Here is a 12,320-nt window from a genome sequence, read left to right as displayed (position 1 = left end):
TCATGCCATGGTTTGTTTATACTTTTGTCATTGTTTTGGAATGTGCTGTTGCATTGTCTTTCATGTGCAAAGTTGTACCATGTTGTACAGGTCGTTGTTTTATTGTTGTTGTTTTTGTCGAGTCTGTCTTTGTTGTTTTCGTTGTCGTTCTTGTTGTTTTTGTTGTTCTTGTTGATGCTGTAGTTGTCTTGGTTATGCTTCTTGTTGTTGTTTTTGTTGTTCTTCTTGTTGTTTCTGTTGTTCTTCTTGTTGTGCCTCTTGGTGTTTTTGTTGTTGCTGTTGTTCTTGTTTCTGTTGTGCTTCTTGTGGTTTTTGTTGTTCTTGTTGCGCTCAATGACTGTTCCATGTGGATAATTTGAGTCATTCGCAAAGTTATTGGTGTCAGTGTCCTTTGTAGTATCTGATGTTTCTTCTTGAGGATTGTGAGAATGATCTGATGTTGCACTGATCTCGGTGACATCAGTCATTTGTGGTGGATTTGATTCCTCTTCTTTGATTCCTTGGTGCTCCTCTTCTGGAGTCATGTCTGGTTCATTTGAATCATCTTTGGTTTCTTGGTGCTCCTCTTCTGGAGTCAAAATCTTCCAGATTTCATTTTCTTGTGGGTAGTTTAGAGTAGATGAGGTTTAAATTGACGAGGTCTCACTGGACTCAAGAGTTGTTTTATTTTGAATGCTGAGTGCTTCTGTACAGACAAGCTGAGATCTGTCAGTCTCGCTGTGATCTTGCACATCTTATATGTTGATTGTGATTACATTTTCACTATTCTCACATACAGTGGGTAGACATTCATTGTCTTCTTGTTGATTAAAGGACCTGGGTGGACTTTCATAGTCTTCTTCTAGTTGTTCACGTGAGCTGGGTAGACTTTTATAGTCTGCTTCTGGTTGCTCAGATAAGGTGGATCGACCTTCATGGTCTTGTTCATGCATGAATTTCGCTATAGACTCTTTAGTTGCTTCCATTTTGGAGTCTGTCAACGAGCTCTATGTGGAGGTTTGCGTCGCTCTCTCTGTGGAGTCTTTCACCGTTCTCTGTGTGGAGTCTTGCAGTGTTCTCTCTGTGGAGTCGATCTGTGCTCTCTCAACAGAGTCGGTCAGTACTCGTTGTGTGGCGTTGTTGTCTTCTTGGGTATTTGCTGTCATCGAATGTATCGACGATTTGCCATTGCATCATGGTATTGGATTCATCAACCATGAGTAGAGTCGTGTTGAGCTTTTTAAGCGTGTCGCTGATGCTATGATTAGCAGATCCAAATAACTCTGCCATGTCTCAGTAGTATTTTTCGATAAACAAATCATCTTTTTTTGTTTCGGATTTGTTATTGTGCTCTTCATTTTGGGTGGTGCAAACTGCTTGTTCCAGAGTGCTGCGAAAGTTATTTTCAACTGCTGCTAGAAGTTCAGGCTATGTTGTGCCTTTTGAGGTTGAATTTTTTGGTTTTGTGCCTTCAAGAGTATTGTTTGTGATTTTTGGGCATTTCCCCAATTGCCCAAATCGATTTTTCTTTACTGTGCACTTTTTCGTACACTGCGCATTCGCAGATCCATCTTCGAATTGTGCGCTCTTTTTGTTCAACTGTGCATGTGCAGCTTGTGCACGCGCAGAACGATCTGCGGCCAAAACATTTCCAATTGCACATACGCACCTTGTGCATGCGCAGAACGCTCTTCGCACAAGATAGCTATTTTCAATTGCGCATGTGCGCCTGGGGTTTCCTGCGCATGCACAGAAGCAGATTTGCGTCTTTTGTTCCCCGGACAGTTTAAAATGTGCTCAGACGCCATTTTAACTGCTTTAGACCCATGGAGAAGAACTTTCTTGGTGTTCTTTCTTGGTAAAGACTTAATGTTATTTTTTTCTTGCGATCTGCACTTTTCAATCGCGATTTCCAGCGTTGAACCTTTCTGTTCTGATAATGATTGTTTGAGTTTTGCATCACTCATTCCCTGTGCAATTTGGTCTCCAAGCATTGAATGTCTTAAGGCAGCATTGTTACTGGTGTTACAGTGATCTTCAAATTTTTTGAGTATTACTTCTAATTTGGTGTTGTCTTCACCTTTCAAGTATTTAAAGCTGTTATAAATTTCTCTAGTTTCATGTCCTGCTAGGAGCAGTTCTATTTTCATTTCTTCTGAGGCCGTGCTCAAATCATTCGCTATGATATATGTTTCTAACATTTGTTTAAACCTTTTCCATGCTCCCCCTTGTGATTGCTTGGTTGTAGTGCATTTACATTGACCCCTTGTATCTATACACAGATATGCAGATCACTACAGTAATCGAGTAAGGTACTGACCTGTTCCTTGCTCATTGGCTCAGCTAGTTCTGTAGCCAGTAAACCTGTGATGCCAGTTATACCACCCCTTGGCTTGACCCAAGGTTTCCACGTGGTTGAAGCATTCTGGTAAAGGTTGGATTTTCTCCATGTCTTCCTTTCACAGTAGCATTTTCTGGAGTTTGGTTGAAGATTTTCCTGCATTGCAATTGTTTCTCTTGTTGCTTCTTTCAGTCACTGGGCTCTTCACTGGCTGCTCCTTTTACTGTGTTTTCTGCTGTCACCATCTATTATCATTGTTGTGGGTCCTAGGTGAGGTTGGTCATGATCTGGGCTTACAATAAAGTTGTTGGTAAACTTGACCTTTTGTTCGACATTATGCTAACTATGTCTAATATTTAATCAGCACGAGGCTCTACATAGAACTTACATAAGAACTAGAACGAGGAGCAAGATTAGGAAATTCAGTTGCTCAAACCTTCTCTGCCTTTCAATTCGATTGAAGTCAATCTCACCCTTCATAACCATGGGTGGGTTTGTCCGACCCCCTGCCGGGTCGGAGAATCGGCGGGGGGCGGCATGAATCCCGCCCCCGCCGGCCGCCGAATTATCTCGCACCGGCGATTCTCCGGCCCACGGTGAGCCAAAGTCCCGCTGCTGTAATGCCAGTCCCGCTGGCGTGAATTAAACCACCTCCCTTATTGGCGGGACCAGGTGGCGCGGGCGGGCTCCGGGGTCCTGGGGGGTTGCGGGGCGATCTGGCCCCGGGGGGTGCCCCCACGGTGGCCTGGCCCGTGATCAGTGGGCGGGACTGTACCGTGGGGGCACTCTTTACCCTCTGCGTCAGCCATAGCCTCCGCGATGGCCGACACGGAGGTGACCCCCCCGCGCGCATGCGCGGGGATGACATCAGCAGCCGCTGACGCTCCTGCGCATGCGCGGACTTCTGCCGGCCGGCGGAGTCCCTTTGGACCCGGCTGGCCTGGCGCCAAAGGCCTTCCTCTCCAGCCGGCGGGACGGCAACCACTCCGGCGCAGGCCTAGCCCCTAAAGGTGAGGGTTTGGCCCCTAAAGGTGCGGAGAAATTAGCACCTGCGGAGCGGCCCGTGCCGGAGTGGTTCACGCCTCTCCATCCCGTCGGGACCCCCCGCCCCGCTGGGTAGGGGAGAATCCCGCCCCATATCTCCATAACTCCAACCCATTTTTTTGAAGAATAAAGGGATTAAGGGTTATGGTGTTCGGGCCGGAAAGTGGAGCTGAGTCCACAAAAGATCAGCCATGATCTCATTGAATGGTGGAGCAGGCTCGAGGGGCCAGATGGCCTACTCCTGCTCCTAGTTCTTATGTTCTTATGTTCTTATTACTAATTCAAAATCTGTCTATCTCCTCCTCAAATTTATTCAATATCCTGGCATCGACCGTACTCTGGGGTAGTGAATTCCACAGCTTCACGACACTTTGAGACAGTTAATTTTCTCCTCATCTCTGTTATAAATCTGCTCCCCTTTCTTAAAACGATGGGCCGGGATTCTCCAATCCTGCGGGCAGGTTCTGACTCCACATGGACAGTGACCCAGGGCTGGGATTCGAACCCGGGTCCTCAGTGCCTCAGTCTCACTGCGCCATATGGCCATCCCTGTATCTATGTTTGACCCAAGGCTGTCATATCGTAGAATCATATCAGAGAATTTACAGTGCAGAAGGAGGCCATTGAGTCTGCACCAGCCCTTGAGAAGAGCACCCTACTTAAGCCCGCGCCTCCACCCTATCCCCATAACCCAGTAACCCCACCTAACCTTTTTGGACACTAAGGGCAATTTATCATGGCCAATCCATCTAACCTTCACATCCGGGGTAGCATGGTGGTTAGCACAATTGCTTCACAGCTCCAGGGTCCCAGGTTCGATTCCCGGCTTGGGTCACTGTCTTTGCGGAGTCTACACATCCTCCCCGTGTGTGCGTGGGTTTCCTCCGGGTGCTCCGGTTTCCTCCCACAGTCCAAAGATGTGCAGGTTAGGTGGATTGGCCATGATAAATTTCCCTTAGTGTCCAAAATTGCCCTTAGTGTTGGGTGGGGTTACTGGGTTATGGGGATAGGGTGGAGGTGTTGACCTTGGGTAGGGTGCTCTTTCCAAGAGCCGGTGCAGACTCGATGGGTCGAATGGCCTCCTTCTGCACTGTAAATTCTATGAAATCCTTGGACTGTGTGAGGAAACCGGAGCACCCGGAGGAAACCCAAGCAGACACGGGGTGAACATGCAGACTCCGTACAGACAGTGATCTAAGCCAGGAATCGAACCTGGGACCCTGGAGCTGTGAAGCAACTGTGCTAACCACTGTGCTACTGTGCTACTGTGCTGCCCATGGTAATCATGCTCTTAATCATGAGTTGAGTGACCCTGGCGAAACACAAATTGAGCGGCGGTGAGCAAGTAATTTCCAAGCAAATGTTACTTAATATCACTATTGATGATCCCGACCATCACTTTACTGATGATCTAGAGTAGATTGATGGACGGTAATTGTCTGGATTGGATTTGTCCTGTTTCTTGTGTATCGGACACACCTGCGCAATTTTCCACATTTCCAGGTCGATACCAGTGTTGTAGCTGTACTGGAACAGCTTGGCTATGATTACAGCAAGTCCTGGAACACAAGACTTCAGCACTATTGCCGGAATATTGTCAGGGCCCATAGCCTTTGCAATATCCAGTACCTTCAGCCATTTATTGATATCATGTGGAGTGAATCAAATCGGCTGAAGACTGACATCTGTGATGCTGGGAACCTCAGGAGGAGACTGAGATGGATCATCCACTCGGCACTTCTGGATTGTTGCAAGTGCCTTGTCTTTTGCACTGATGTGCTGGCTCCTCCTTCATTGAGGATGGGGATATTTGTGGAGCCTCCTCCTCCAGTGAGTTGTTTAATTGTCCACCATCAATCACAACTGCATGTGGCAGGACTACAGAGCTCAGACCTGATGCGTTTGTTGTGGAATAGCTTGGCATTGTCTATTACTTGCTACTTATGCTGTTTGGCTGACAAGTAGTCTGGTGTTATAGCTCCACCAGGTTGACACCTCATTTTTAGATATGCTTCTGGCATGCTCTCCTGCACCCTTCATTGAACCAGGGTTGATCCCCTGGCTTGGTAGTAATGGTAGTGTGGGGGATTATGCCGAGCCATGGGCTGGAGTCTCCAAAAATGGGGCTATGTCCCCATGCCGGCGTAAAAACGCTGGCGTTTCACTTCAGACTTTCCTGAAAAGAATATAGGGCAATTCACTTCCCTTCAGGGAGCTAGCAGGGACCCGTCGTGAAGCTCGCAGCTTTGGCTGCGGATACAGGCCCCCGCACTCCCTGTTCTGAGTCTGCGCATGCGCACGGTGGCGGCCTCCAGCTGCCGCGTCGAGAGCCATGGCGGACTCGGACCAGGACCAAGAAACAAGGTCCCACCGACGTGCCCTGCGCCGCTTCATCGGACCCGCCCGATCGCCTACCCGGCCGCCCATAAGGCCCAGCCCGGTGCTTGATCCCCCTGCCCCCACGAGGGTGGCCGCGGACTGAGTTTGCAGCCATTGCGCGTGAGTCCCGACCGGCTATACGCCGGGAAATCGGCCGGTCGTGATCGGAGTATCACTGGGAGGGCCTCTATGCCCCTCTCCTCGGCGTGATTCGCGGGCGAGCGACCGGAGAATTGCGGGATCGGCGGCGGGCGGAAAAGTCGATTCTCCAACCCCGCACCGAATGCGATTTTGGCGCGGGGCTGCGGAAAATCCAGCCCTATGAGGTTGCAGATTGTGGTTGAATATAATTCTGCTGCTGCTGATGGCCTACGGTGCTCATGGATGCCCAGTTTTGAGTTGCTAGATGTGTTTAAAGTCTATCCCATTTAGCAAGGTGCTAGTGCCAAACATCACGATGGAGGGTTTCCTCAATGTGAAGACGGGACTTTGTCTCCACAAGGACTGTGTCATCGTCACTTCTACCGATACTGTCATTGATGGATGAATCTGCGACAGACAGGTTGGTGTGGATGAGGTCAAGTATGTTCTTCCCTCTTGTAGTTCCGTCACCACCTGCTGCAGTCACAGTGTAGCAATTATGACCATTTGGACCCGACCAACTTGTCTGTGGTGGTACTACTGAGCCACTCTTGGTGATGGACATTGGAGTCCCCCACCCAGGGTACATTCTGCACCCTTGCAGCCCTCAGTGCTTCCTCCAGGTGGTCTTCAACATGGAGGAGTACTGGTTAACCAGCTGAGGGGGACAATCACCAGGAAGTTTCCTTGCCCATGTTTGACCTGATACCATGGGACTTCATGGAGTCCAAAGTCTATGTTTAGGACTCCCAGGGCACGTCCCTCCCGACTGTATAGCACTTTGCAGCCACCTTTGCTGATGGAACAGGATATACCCAGGGATGGTGACAGTGGTGTCTGGGACATTATCTGTAATTATGTCACATGATTGTGTCAGGTAGTTGCTTGACCAGTCTGTGAGACAGCTCTTCCAATTCTGGCACAAAAGCTGTGAGGAAGGAAGACTTTGCAAGGTCTTGGTTTGCTGTTCGTTGTTTCAGGTGCCGATGTTGACGCCGGGTGGTCTGTTTGGTTTCATTCACATTTTATTGGTTTTTTAGCAGTTTGATACAACTGAGTGTCTCGCTCGACCATTTAAGAGTCAGTCACATTGCTGTGAGTCTGAAGTCACAGACGTTTTATTCCAGATATCTACTGAATTCAAATTTCACCATCTGACAAGGTGGGATTCAAACCTGTACCCTGCCTCTCTGGGATACTAGTCCAGTGACAATAACACTATGCCACCACCATGTTGAGTTAACTGGTCTCACACAGGGCAGCAGGATTGTGTAAAGAATGACCTTACCATGGGCTGGAGTTTGAGTTAAAACAAATGAGAAAGTTCCGGAGAACCATGTGGTATGGTCATTGTACTCATTGACCAGCTTAAACTGCTGCATGATGACCTTGGGATGACAAGCTGATGTAATGCTTCTGGCATTTAACCCTTACCACTGAAGGCATTCAAACAGGGAAAACTTTGTAACTCCACAAGTTGAGCACAGAGTCTGCCACCCATCTGAGCCAGGCTGTGTCACGGATTAATATGGAGTTCACATATCACTGGTCCTTTGACATTGTTCTTTTTGAACCCTCTTAGACTTGTGTCAATGGATTCTGTTCTGGCTCCAACATCAGAAAATTGTGGGTTCAAACTCTGTAGCAAGCCTTGATCGAGTCATGCTGTCAGAACACTAGGAATTGGTATTTGTACAACATCTTTAACAGAGAAAGACATCCCAAGGCTCTTCACAGAGACACGGCCCTTATAAAGAATGGGCAGCAAACCAAAATGCAGAGGTGACCTAAAATGTGCTCAAAGGGGTGGGTTTTGATTAGGATAGGCGAAAAGGAGGGATTAGCACAGCATGGGACCTAGATGGCTTGCACACCAAACTCAAAGCCTCAGCCTCTCTACTGATATTGGGTGCGAATGACCCAATACCATTACCCAAAGAGGCGCAGAAGGTTTTCCCTGTATTCAAACCAATAACCTGCCCTCAATACTGTTAAAATCAAAACCTGTGTGTACATCATATTGCTGTTCGTGAGATGTGACTGTTCCAAACGACTGTATTCATTGGTGTAACAGTGACCTGTCCATAGAATCCCTACAGTGCAGTAGGAGGCTGTTCGGTCCATCGAGTCTGCACTGCCCATTTGAGAGAGCACTCTACCTAGGCCCACTCCCCTGCTCTATCCCCCTAACCATGTAACCCAGTCTAAACTTTGGACTGTCCTTCTCAGTAACTCATTGAATGTGAAGCGTTTTGGGTTTTTTTCTGTAATATCTGATGAGATGTTCTATAATGCACATTCTCTGCAAGCAGTGCCAAATCTTCCACATTTTGTCACATAAGCTCTCCAGCCATATTTCCCCTGTGTACAATCTGCCCAGATAACACTTGGTGCTGTTACTGGATCCAAAGACAAAAGCATTCCAGTCTCCAGATGTGAGGTAATGCATTTTGGAAGGTCTAATGCAGGTAGGGAATATACAGTGAATGGTAGAACCCTCAAGAGTATTGAAAGTCAAAGAGATCTAGGAGTACAGGTCCACAGGTCACTGAAAGGGGCAACACAGGTGGAGAAGGTAGTCAAGAAGGCACACTGCATGCTTGCCTTCATTGGCCGGGGCATTGAGTATAAGAATTGGCAAGTCATGTTGCAGCTGTATAGAACCTTAGTTAGGTCACACTTGGAGTATAGTGTTCAATTCTGGTTGCCACACTACCAGAAGGATGTGGAGGCTTTAGAGAGGGTGCAGAAGAGATTTACCAGAATGTTGCCTGGCATGGAGGGCATTAGCTATGAGGAGCGGTTGAATAAACTCAGTTTGTTCTCACTGGAACGAAGGAGGTTGAGGGGCGACCTGATAGAGGTCTACAAAATTATGAGGGGCATAGACAGAGTGGATAGTCAGAGGCTTTTCCCCGGGGCAGAGGGGTCAATTACTAGGAGGCATAGGTTTAAGGTGAGAGGGGCAAGGTTTAGAGTAGATGTACGAGGCAAGTTTTTTACGCAGAGGGTAGTGGGTGCCTGGAACTCGCTACCGAAGGAGGTGGTGGAAGTAGGGACGATAGTGACATTTAAGGGGCATCTTGACAAATACATGAATACGATGGGAATAGAGGGATGCGGACCCAGGAAGTGTAGAAGATTGTAGTTTAGTCGGGCAGCATGGTCGGCACGGGCTTGGAGGGCCGAAGGGCCTGTTATATTTCTTTGTTCTTTGTTCTTTGTTCAGACTGGAATGCGAGGGTGGGATAACTACTGTCTTTTAACCTCAAGAATCTTCGCTGCAGTACAGCTTGAAAATATGGCTCCACAGCTTTTAAGAAACCAAGCAGCTCTGAATGGAAATCAGTCCACATTCCAATGCAACAACTTGTATTTATATTCTTTTTAATCCATTGATAGGATGTGGCTGTCGCTGCAAGGCCAGCATTTATATTGCACATGAATAACTTTCCTGAATTGGGAGCTTTTCTGGATTATTTCTGAGGGGCAGTTAAGAGTCAGCCACATTGTTGGGGATCTGGGGCGAAATTCTCCCCCAACGGCGCGATGTCCACCGACTGCCGCCCAAAACGGCACCAATCAGATGGGCATCGCGCCGCCCCAAAGGTGCGGAATGCTCCGCATCTTTGGCGGCCAAGCCCCGACATTGAGGGGCTAGACCGACGCAAGAGGGATTTCCGCCCCGCCAGCTGGCGGAAAAGGCCTTTGTTGCCCCGCCAGCTGGCGCGGAAATGACATCCCCGGGCGGCGCATGCGCGGGAGCGTCAGCGGCCGCTGACGGCATTCCCGCACATGCGCAGTGGAGGGAGTCTCTTCCACCTCCGCCATGGTGGAGACCGTGGCAGAGGCGGAAGGGAAAGGGTGGGCCCCGATCGCGGGCCAGGCCACCGTGGGGGCACCCCCCGGGGTCAGATCGCCCCGCGCCCCCCCCCCCCAGGACCCCTGAGCCCGCCCACGCCGCCTTGTCCCGCCGGTAAATACCTACTTTAATTTACGCCGGCGGGACAGGCAATTTCTCGGCGGGATTTCGGCCCATCCGGGCTGGAGAATTGAGCGGGGGGGCCCGCCAACCGGCGCGGCCCGACTCCCGCCCCTGCCCAATCTCCGGTACCGGAGACTTCGGCGGGCGGCGGGGGCGGGATTCACGGCGGCCAACGGCCATTCTCCGACCTGCCAGGCCAAAACGGCAGGTTCCCCCCGGCACCATCCACACCTGGTCGCTGCCGTCGGGAACAGTGCGGGAACGCTGGGGGGGCGGCCTGCGGGGGGGGAGAGGGGGGATCCTGCACCGGGGGGTACCTCAAATGTGGCATGGCCCACGATCGGTGCCCACCGATCGTCGGGCCGTCCTCTCTGAAGGAGGACCTCCTTCCTTCCGCGGCCCCGCAAGATCCGTCGGCCATCTTCTTGCGGGGCGGACTCAGAGAGGACGGCAACCACGCATGCACGGGTGACGCCAATTATGCGGCACCGCCTTTACGCGGCGACAAGGCCTGTCGCGTGTCGGTGACGCGTCCCCGATCCTAGCCCATTGCTGGGGCCTGAATCGGTCGGGATCGGGACGTTTCGCGCCGTCGTGAACCTCGACGCCGTTCACGACGGCGTGGGCAGTTCGGCGCGGGAGTGGAGAATCCCGCCCCATATGTTAGCTCCGTTCTCTCTCCACAGATGCTGTCAGAGCTGCTGAGATTGTCTAGTATTTTCTGTTTTAGTTTCAGGTTCCAGTAGCTGCAGTAATTTGCCTTTAACTAGGGAGATAGTGGGACAGGTGACTAAAAGGTTGGTCAAAGAGTTGGTTTTAAGGAGCCTCTAAAGAGATAAGGAATATCCAGAGTTTACAGCCCAGAAAGCTGAAAGTACAGCCTCCGTTTGCCAAATTGTTTGACAAATTTATTAGAGTTGTTTGAGGATGTAACAAACAGGTTGGATAAAGGGGAACCAGTAGATGAAGGCTGGGAAACTCTGCTCCCATTCACTTCGGGCTGGTTTGGCGATCAGAGAGGAAAATATTGCGTGAAGGCCAAAGACGTGTTTCACATTGATGTGAAAGCAGGAAACGATTGTCCCTTCTCCCTGTTAGTGGTGGGCTGTGTTTCTAAAAGGCATGCACCTGGTGAGCAGTCTCCCAGGAGAGCTCGAAGGTGAGCGTCACATTCAGGCGGCAGAGGATCATGTCAGGGTAATGCCAGGTTGATGCCAGGTTGATGCTAGGTTGATTCTGGGGGTACCAGGATGGTGCTGGGGTTACCAGAGGAATTCCAAGGTTGTTTCCTGGTGTGCTCACTGTGCACTTTGAAAATTGCGCCTGGCTTGTCAATTTGTTGAGATGATGGCAGGACATGTGAACCAGAGGCCGCCCGCCAGCCATTCGCTGTGGAACTCCTGCCTGCCTTCTTTTTCTTCAATGTCTCGCACCATATGTTGGACAAAGCCTCCATTTCTATTGGCGAGCTCAATGCCACTCTTCCTGCCCGAAATCAGAGAAAATCTCACCCCAGTGTATTTGGATTTCCAAAAGAGATTTCATAAGATGCTACATAAAAGGTAGAAGCCATAGAATTCCTACAGTGCAGAAGGAGGCCATTTGGCCCTTTGGGTCTGCATTGACCTTCTGAAAGAGCACCTGAACTAGGCCCACTCCCCCGCCCTATCCCTGTAGGTGAAGCAGTGGTGCAGTGGTATTGTCACTGGACTAGTAATGCTCTGGGGACCTGCGTTCGAATCCCACTATGGCAGATGGTGAAATCTCTGGAATTAAAAGTCTAATTAAATCATTGCCGATTGTTGTGAAAACCCATGTGGTTCGCTGATGTCTTTTAGGGAAGGAAATCCACCGTCCATACCTGGTGTGGCCTACATGTGATTCCAAACCCACAGCAATGTGGTTGACTCTTAAATGCCCTCAGGGATGGGCAATAAATGCTGGTCCAGCCAGCGACGGCCACATCCAGCACGGTAGCACAAGTGGATAGCACTGTGGCTTCACAGCGCCAGGGTCCCAGGTTCGATTCCCTGCTGCGTCACTGTCTGTGCGGAGTCTGTACGTTCTCCCCGTGTCTGTTTGGGTTTCCTCCGGCTGCTCCGGTTTCCTCCCACAGTCCACAGACGTGCGGGTTAGGTGGATTGGCCATGATAAATTGCCCTTAGTGACCAAAAAGGTTAGGAGGGGTTATTGGGTTACGGGGATAGGGTGGAAGAGAGGGCTTAAGTGGGTCGGTGCAGACTCATTGGGCCGAATGGCCTCCTTCTGCACTGTATGTTCTATGTTCTGTGTTTGTTCTATCCCATGAACGAATATTTTTTAAAAAATGACCCTGCCTAACCTTTGGACACTAAGGACAATTTAGCATGGCCAATCTACCTAACCTGCAAGTCTTTGGATAAAAGCTTATGGTATTGGGCTGACATTTTAGCATGGATAGAGGATTGACTA

The sequence above is a fragment of the Scyliorhinus torazame genome, chromosome 14, assembly GCF_047496885.1.
Source record: "Scyliorhinus torazame isolate Kashiwa2021f chromosome 14, sScyTor2.1, whole genome shotgun sequence".
In the NCBI taxonomy this organism is placed as follows: Eukaryota; Metazoa; Chordata; class Chondrichthyes; order Carcharhiniformes; family Scyliorhinidae; genus Scyliorhinus; species Scyliorhinus torazame.
Note: the sequence above shows the minus strand (reverse complement) of the source record.